This window comes from Lacerta agilis, chromosome 4 (genome assembly GCF_009819535.1).
Source record: "Lacerta agilis isolate rLacAgi1 chromosome 4, rLacAgi1.pri, whole genome shotgun sequence".
In the NCBI taxonomy this organism is placed as follows: Eukaryota; Metazoa; Chordata; class Lepidosauria; order Squamata; family Lacertidae; genus Lacerta; species Lacerta agilis.
In genome coordinates, this window is record NC_046315.1 from 82,372,593 (window position 1) to 82,380,209 (window position 7,617).

The following is a 7,617-nucleotide window of genomic DNA, read 5'->3' on the forward strand; positions in this document are numbered from 1 at the left end:
ATGAGACTGAAGGTCTCTGCCTCCCCACAGCTGCCTAAGCACTCTCCTCTCCAGGGTTTCCCCCAAGCAATCTGAGACTATGCCCGTGTGAAGCTAACTTCTCCTTATGCCTCTTCTGGTTCTGGGAGACAAGGGGGAAGTGGAGCTTGTTGCAGCACGAGGGTGAGACACCTGTGCTTCTTCGCCAGCAGCACTCATCTGTACCTCTTGGCCTCCCTCCTCTCTTGCTTCAGCTTCTGCCCCTGATTCTGGACTCCTCTCTGCCACAGACACTTCCTGCTCACTAAGCCCTGTTGCCTTACAACACCTTCTCCTAGTCTTCTTCCCCTTCCCACTCATTATGCTTCTACACAAGAAGGAATTGTTAACTCTGGTTATGAGAGCCGCTATGGAGAACCTGTGGTCCTTCAGGTGTCTTGGACTCCAACTCCCATGATTCTTAACAGTTGGATGATGCTGGCTGGGGTTGATGGGAGTAGATTGGGAATAGATTCCACATCCCTGCATTAAAACAGGTATTAGATGGGGAAATACAAGGTTTAAACCACCTGCGGGAGACCTCTAGATGATGTTGGACTACAGCCCCCATCGTGCTTGGCCATGGATCATGCTTGCTGGGAGTTGTAGTTCAGCAACATCTGTAAGGCAACTTCCATCAGCACAACAAGCATGGGGGCTGAAAGCCTACAACAGCTGGAGAGGCAAATGTTCTTAAACTTTCCAGGCATTTAAAGTCAGCCAATCTGCTGGCTGTTGGGTCAGTTGGAGTGCTTCTATGCAAGCAAGACTGGCAAAAGACCGGCTAGCCCCCAGCTGGCTATAAATGCCTGTTTACAACTCACCAATTTGTTTTTGGCATTATCAAGCAGATCTCTCTGCTTTTATGTGCTTCCTTTGTATACTCCCCACCCCCACCCCCACTATGTCTTTGTATTTTATAAGCCCGAGGGCAGGGTCTAGATGTCATTTTGGAAATTATTGATCTGAGCTGCTTTGAGAAGACAGTATTTGCCTGAAAAGCAGAATATAAGAAAGAACAAGCCATGATTAAAGTAAAGATAACAACAAAAATGTAAGAGGAACACCCCAGGCTCAGGTCAAAGGTGCATCTAGTCTAGCACCCTGTTCTTTGAGTGGCCAACCAGATACTTAAGGGAAGCCTGCAAGCGAGACTTGAAAGGAACAGCACTTTCCCCACTTGCGAGTCTCAGTAACTGATACACAGGATGTGGAATGTATCCACCATGGTCAGCACCCATTGATAGCCTTCTCCTCTATGAATTTGTCTATGGGGGGCGGGGAATGGGTTTATGGCGATTCCATCGTTGGGCTCCACTGAAAGTGGCTTCTCCATGCAAATCAGGAAGCAACCTCTCCAGACAATGGAACAACTCTTCTTATCTCTGCGGCTGCAGTCTCCTGGGTTGAATGTGCATGTGCAATCTGTCCATTTTCCTCCAACCCATCCCCTCCACCTAGCCCCGGGCAGTGGCAACGGACGCTACGCCACTGCTCAAATAATAAAGAAATTGTGTGCAGCAGGTGACTTCTTTGATTCACTAAAAATTTCCACTAGGATGCTAATGCCCGGCAGAGGGTTTCTTTTCTTTTCTTTTTTTGACACAATGGTTTTTTTTAGTGTGGGTTTGCAGGTTCCCAGGTTTACTGCCCATCTCCAAGTAGGCTGCTATCAGAATGCTCAGAGAACCATTGCCAGTCAGTTTAGGAGATAATCTCTAGCTAGATGGAACAATGGTCTGACTCAGTTGAAGGCAGCTTCCTATGAGTCATTGCAAAAGTTGCTTGCAGAATTGCGTGAGAGGGCTTCTGCCATTCATTGAGAAAAAGTACACTCCAATAAGTACACAAAGCCTTGGACATACCAAAAGTACTGTTTTTTTTTTTTTTTTGGCTCCTGGGTAATCCTGCAGGAAACCGGAAACAGAGCTTAGTTTCCTGACACATGCCTACTTCTAATTCCCTGCTGGGAACAAGCAGGACCCAACAAGTCAAACGCTGCAACTGTATTTTACATGTGCGGCTTGCTAATGTTGAGGTGCAGCATTAGCAAAGACTTCTGCGAAATCCAGACAGATTAGGCTATTATACACTCTAGTAACCGCCCCTTGGTACCAGATGTGGCTGTTTGGAATAAAATCTCCAGCTGCAAAATAGGGCAATGCTGTTTTTAGATACAGACTAGCTTTTGTTTGTGTAGCCCCTCGCCTGTGTAGTAACTATTTTGATACACATCAGTTTGTGTGCAGGCCGCACCTCATTAAATATTTAAACAATGTGCACAGAGATGAACACGAAGCATTCGTTGTGCCCTTGAGTGGGTCATGCAAAGGAAAAGAAAGATCGGAATTTAAAGAGGTTATGTTAATGCGGCCATTTCCTTTTGTGTAACCCTTTGCACACCTGGGTTACAAGTTCAGAGATGCATTTGCTGCTATTGCCTTCTGCTTGCAGAAGGGCTGTAGTGCAGGGGCAGGGCCTACGGTTTGGATGCAAGACTGCCCAGGCGCAGTCCTTAGTATTAATTAGGAGCCCTTCTTGACACCCTGAAGAGCCAATGACGGGCAGACTATATGGAACTTGGCTAATTGGACAAAACATTGCTTCATTGCTCCGAAAAACATGCTCCATTTAAAATTGCAGGGTCCAAGAAAAGCTCTCGCAACATTTCACTGGAGCTCTGATTTGGCGCAGTGGTTTGAGAACCTATATATCAGGGATGGCCAACTTCCAAGAGACTGCAATCTACTCACACAATTAAATACTGGCAGTGATCTACCCCTTTTTGGGGGGTTCAGGTCAAAGTTGTGTTTTTTTTTTGGGAGGAAATCCCCATTTTTGGGGAGGAATAAGTAAAAAAAAAAAAGTCGCTCACCAAGAGATCGCTAATGAAACAGTGAGCCTCGCAGCAAGAGCTCCGTCCTCTGGTATAGCGATCTAGAGGACGGGAGGAGGCAGCGATCAACTGCGATCTACCAAAACCTCCCGGGGATTGATCAGTAGATTGCGATCGACCTGTTGGACATCCCTGCTATACAGGTGAAAGTCAAAAAATTAGAATATCGTGGAAAAGTCCATTTATGTAAGCAATTGTTTTCATTAGCTACTGGAGTTTAATATATGAGATAGACTCATGACATGCAAAGCGAGATATGTCAAGCCTTTGTTATAATTGTGATGATTATGGCATACAGCTGATGAAAACCCCAAAGTTGAAATTGTTAATTTGGGGTTATCATCAGCTGTACACTATAATCATCATAATAATAACAAATAAAGGCTTGACATATCTCGCTTTGCATGTCATGAGTCTATCTCATATATTAGTTTCACATTTTAAGTTGAATTACTGAAAGAAATGAACCTTTCCACAATATTCTAATTTTTTGAATTTCACCTGTATATGATTGCAATTCTGTTGGGTCAGAAGAGGCAGCAGAAACTGCCCTCAAAAAAGTAACTTTGACCTACAAAACTGGATCATGATCGTGCAACTGACCCCTGCTGTCCACAGCGCAGGATGGCCATGCTCTCAGCTTCTTTCCCTGTCCACAATGAGTCATTCATTTATATGCCACTGAGCACAAAAACAGGTTTCTAAGCAGTGTTTGAAATTAGCCAGGTGCCCAGTGCATTTTGCACCTGGCTTTCGACCACGTGAAGATGCCTGGGTACCAGGATGGTGCCTCAAATCTCCCCCATCTGGAAAGTGCATGCCTGGGGATCTTTGGATCTGGGCTGTTTTCACAAATTAATACCTCATCCTGTAGAATTCTATGTTACTTTTTATCTGCACAATCAGAATGAATTTTAGGAACCAAAATGCTTTTTCTGTGCAGCCTGAGCAGGAGCAATAACCATTAAGAAAAAGAGGTCGGAATAGGCTAATATACATGTGGACTGTCCATGGATTAAGTGACTTTTCTTCTTTAAGTCCTCAAAGCTCTTAACCTAGCTCAAGGTTGTCATCTGAACTAGCCAGAGGTTTAACGGATAATCAATCAAGAGACAGTCCATCACTTGAAGAACAAGACTTTAGAGCTTACTAGATGTAATATATTGAAAGAAAATTATTTGAAAATACAACACAGGTGGTACTTAACACCAGAAAAAATAGCCAAAATAAATAAAAACTGCGGAGATGTCTGCTGGCGATGCAATGCAGGAAAAGGCACCATGATACACATATGGTGGAATTGCCCCAACATAGTCCGATTTTGGGAAACTGTATATAACGAGATGAAAAGAATGTTTAAATACTCTTTTAAAAAAACACCAGAAGGTTTCCTACTGGGAATAGTACCAGACAGTTTAAAGAAGGAAGATAAAACATTATACTTATATGCAACAGTAGCCGCAAGGTTACTGATAGCAAAAAATTGGAAAAGTGGAGCAATCCCAACAAAAACAGAATGGCTCACCAAACTTCTAGAATATCACAATATGTCTAAAATAATGGAAGAAATTGGAAGGACCACAAAAGAAAGGGCAGACAAAGATTGGAAAGCGTTCAGAGGATACTTGAAAAATTATGTTGAAAAGTTAAATCTCCTATTATAATGAACAAGTTCCGTTACAACTATTGGATATTAAATAAGTTAGACAACAAAGGGGAACTGTAAATAAACAAGAAATTGGAATAATAGTGTGTTAGAAGAAAGAAAGAGGAGAAACAGAAAGAAATTATAGCTGAGTTGACTGGAAGTCATGCACAGGGTGGGGTGTGGGGTGTTGGAAGGTGGTGGGTAGAGTGTGATGAAGATAAGGAAAGTATGATGGAGTGTTTGGTTTTTAAGATGTTGAAAAATGTCTGTAGGTTGTGTATGTTTTGTCGGAAATATGTGTATGTATTATAATTTGAAACAATAAAATAAAGTATTTTTATTTAAAAAAAAGACTTTAGAGCTACCTTGCCCCCAAATGGCAACTAGACATTGCATTTTGGTGCCTGTAAGCTTGGTTTAAGGAGCCGTTTGGCATCTAGCTTACATATCTGAATTTCTAACACTGCTTCCAAGCATTTTACAAGTATAAAAACCAAAAACATTAAACTACAATACCCCCCCCCATTAAAATATGAACCTCCATAATGAAAAACAAACAATAAAACATCCTTGGCCATTGGGTTTAGTTGACAGGGGATGATGGGAGTTGTAGTCCAACGACGTCTAGAAACACAAGGTTCAAGAACACTGGCTTATTTTTTAGTTACAGGTAGGTAGCCGTGTTGGTCTGCCATAGTCAAAACAAAAGAAAATAAAAAATTCCTTCCAGTAGCACCTTAGAGACCAACTAAGTTTGTTCTTGGTATGAGATTTCGTGTGCATGCACACTTCTTCAGATACTTATTTTTTGTTTCGCTCATAGGGCAAACGGCTTCCTGACAAGTAATACATTCCTGGTGGGAAGTTGGATTGTACATATGTTATTCCTGTCTGGCTTTTCATTGTTGAGGACTATTCTTCCATATGCTATTCATCATTTTTTTGTTTCCCTGATCTGTGCACTTAAAGCTGAAGACCAATGTTGAATGAGCTCTTACAGTACTTACTCTAAACAAAATAGAAAATTCTTTCCAGTAGCACCTTAGAGACCAACTGAGTTTGTTCTTGGTATGAGCTTTCGTGTGCATGCACACTTCTTCAGATACACTGAAGATACACTTCTTCAGATACACAGATGCACACGAAAGCTCATACCAAGAACAAACTCAGTTGGTCTCTAAGGTGCTACTGGAAAGAATTTTCTATTTTGTTTCGACTATGGCAGACCAACACGGCTACCCACCTGTAACTAGTACTTACTCTGACAGAGCTCTTGGAAGAAGCTCGTACCTTCTAAGCACAAGGAAAGGAAGAGTAGGGTAGAAGGGAGCAAAACACTACTGACCCCATCAAAGTGCCATTGATTGGTCCAGCCTTACTATAGAACCTAACAATCCCTTTGATTGATGATGATAGCTGGGTTGAAACCCATTGATCAGCCTCAAAACTCAGCCCCAAATTACATGTTACAGGGGTATGGGTCAGCTGTAGCGATGTGGGAGAAACTCACCTTGGTCCAGCTTTTAAATGCAAGCCTGCACAATAATTATAGTTATCTACTGCATTGGTTAGTCGCTTTCCTTACAAGGTAACTCAAAGCAACCTGCCAGAAAACCCAATTCAGAACAATAAAAACCTAGAAACACAATTCAAATAAAAGACTAAAAACACAGTTGAACTAAAAGAAAGGAATACGAGTCCTGCCCCACTAAAAGAGGCCATAACACCTTTCCTATTAAGGGTCAAAGCCCGGGGGGGGGGGAAGTATTTGTGCTGCACCTAAAACTGGATCATGATGGCGCCAGGCGCAGCTCCCTAAAAAAAAATAGTATTCCACAAGTTGTTCACTTCCTGGAACGGCATGGAAAGCAAAACAACGCTATCTGTCAAAATTTGCAAATGTCTGAATTTTGGGAAGTTCTCCAACCAAATTACAAAAAAAGAGAAAAAATTGTATGTAATAGTGGGAAAAAATGCATTCTATCTGGAGAAATCGCTTGCAAAAAAAATGTGCTTGGCAGGTATAAACATATCTTTGGAAAAGGTTCGTGCTAAGATGCCGATGAATTTTCACGATGGTTTCCCCCTCAGTGGTAAACTGTTGCGGAAATGTGGAGAACTGAAAGCAAAAGGTTGGAGAATGGAAGAGGAAGCGAAATTGACAGATTCAGCTATTCTTGGTAGGTTGTTTCCCCTATTTCCCCCAGTGCCACAAGCCAGTAAAATAGACCACAGAATAAGGGGGGGGGACAAACACCAATGTGATGCGCCACACATTCTCAGCTGTACTAATTACGAGGGGTTGATTTTGCCGTAATGTGTAGTTCAGGCCAGTTCCTCTTGCCTGACCCTAGTTGGCAGCGGTTGAGATGCAAAAACAAAACAAAACAAAACAAAACAAAACAAAACAAAACAAAACAAAACAAAACAAAACAAAACAAAACAAAACACCCATACACAAATGAACAGCAATAGCCCCCTGAACATTTTGCTACCTCGAGCTCTTTGAAGGGAAGAGTAGAATACATGTGAATTTGAAACCAAACATTAATGCATGATAGAAATCAAAAGATACCAGCTACATTATTCGATACCACATTGACAAAACTGGTACATGCTGCTATCACAGGGAACGACTTAATGAACATTCCGAGTAGGATTTCTAATTACAAAAGTCTCCCAATTCTTTGTATGCTAATTCAGTATCTGAAGCAGCATCAAGGCAATGCGGCGCTTGTGACATTTTTTTTTTATTCATTCCACATAGAAAAAAAAGCATGCAGTATTAATGTAAAACAGCACAGTATTCATGTAAAATGCTCAGTGCACATTTGGTAAACAAGGCATTAGCATACCAACCCATTTTTATGAACTACACAGTCACAAAACAACACGGTCTTGTACAACAGTGGCACTTTCTCATTTTGGAAAGTTGAAAAGCAGTGTTTAATTAAAAAAAAAAAAAGAAGGGGAAAAAAGGAGAGCAAAGAAGCAAAAAGGACCAGGTTCTGTGTCTTCAGCAAAACAACATTATTTTTCCAAATGAAAACAGCCA